The 1538-nt window shown below is 44.1% G+C and overlaps 1 long non-coding RNA gene across 1 annotated transcript in view; it reads right to left on the reverse strand.

Moving 5' to 3' along the window:
• The window catches only part of LOC123175154 (uncharacterized), a 2907-nt gene extending 1416 nt beyond the window's left edge, over positions 1 to 1491 (reverse strand). The window contains exons 1-2 of the long non-coding RNA XR_006487665.1: positions 821 to 1491; positions 383 to 609 (exon numbers count right to left, since the gene is read on the reverse strand). This is a non-coding gene — a long non-coding RNA (uncharacterized lncRNA). The remainder of the gene's footprint in view (positions 1 to 382; positions 610 to 820) is intronic.
• Positions 1492 to 1538: the final 47 nt, after the last annotated feature.

Here is a 1538-nt window from a genome sequence, read left to right on the forward strand (position 1 = left end):
TGAAAGTGTGGAAACCGTAGCAGCATAAGAAGCTAGAAAATGCCTTATTATTGCACATGAAGATCTATGAATGCATAACGAAACTTACATATAAAAAAAATGCTAATTTTCCTGCTGGCAACGACAAAGATTTTTTTTGGTCTAGGCCAAAGGCTGAACTAAAACATGGCACACGTGTTGATTAAGTGGGGTAAGCAGGGTGTGCACATGTGGAATGTCAAGAAAGTACTTGGTTTGAATTACTATTTTGATCAGTATGGAAAAGTGCTCAAAGAACTTGCTATCCAAACACATGGTCATTTCCCATTGATCTCTTACCCGAACAGCTATGAGAAACACCAGAATGAAAAAAATATGAGGGTAGCATTTGAAAACATGTTACCTCTCAAATAGCTAGAATCCACTACACTGAATGGAAGTGAAGCATGGTGAGAAAAATTAAACTGAGGTGATTCTCCACAATTGTGCTGTAGGATAGTGAGGGATGGCTATAGCGGCAGTTCTCATTCTTGCCCCGAACGTCCATGCAGAACTGCAGATTTAGCACAGAGTTGGAGTTATATGGTCTCTCAGCAGCAACTATGTCGCCTACCTTGATGCCCCTCCTCCCTGCAGTTCAACCAAGGTTACATCCAACACTAAACACTTCATAAAATAAGTAAATATCACTCATAAACTTAATTTGAAGGTCGTGATTTATGACAACTATTGCACGCAGATGTGTAAAAAACTAACAGAAATGATTTTGGTTGCAGCAGATGAATAATAGGAGCCAAGGCTTAAGAAATGTCAAGCAGAAAAACTGTGTCAAAAGTGAAACCTTGTGATTTCACTGTAGATGCTGAACCGTATCCATATGAATTGAGCAGTTGACCTTGTAATCCCCCAGAACTATTTGCCTACATTACACTTTTCTAAGATAAGGAAATCCCCATCGGCATAAAGCAGCACATAAATATATACCTGGAAGATAAGGCAGAGAAAAAAGGTTCAATTGTGCAAAATCGACCTGGCCACTCTAAAATCCATCAGTGCGAGAGATAGACGAACTGCTGACGAAGAAAGAAAATCGTGTATACCAAGACACGAGTAGAAAGATTAATCGTCCCAGCAGGCAGTAGTTGCTAAGCTGGCGTAGGAACTGTTGCTGCCGCGGCCTGCCTCTCGCTCTCTCTCTGCACCTCCCTCTCGCTCTCACTATGCCACAATGAAGAAGAAGAAGGAGGAAGAAAGAAGACAGTGGACACACGGAAGATTTTCCGGCGCACGAACGCCGCAGCCGCACGAACAGCTTTCACTTCCCTCGAGCACGAACTCGAGGCACACACACCACCCCACGACGAGCACACATACACTCCGAGAGGCTACATCTCTCTTCTCTGGCGCACCTACACACTAGCACCGTGGCCACTTTAATACGCAGAGGCACGCACAGTCCAGCCGGCCAGATCGGCCACTAACCCATGCACTAACTACCTAGCTAATCCCTAGCTACATGCACGCTGCTAACAACCTGGAAGTGACCGGCTTTGTAGCCT

This window comes from Triticum aestivum, unplaced genomic scaffold (assembly GCF_018294505.1).
Source record: "Triticum aestivum cultivar Chinese Spring unplaced genomic scaffold, IWGSC CS RefSeq v2.1 scaffold44077, whole genome shotgun sequence".
Classification (NCBI taxonomy): Eukaryota; Viridiplantae; Streptophyta; class Magnoliopsida; order Poales; family Poaceae; genus Triticum; species Triticum aestivum.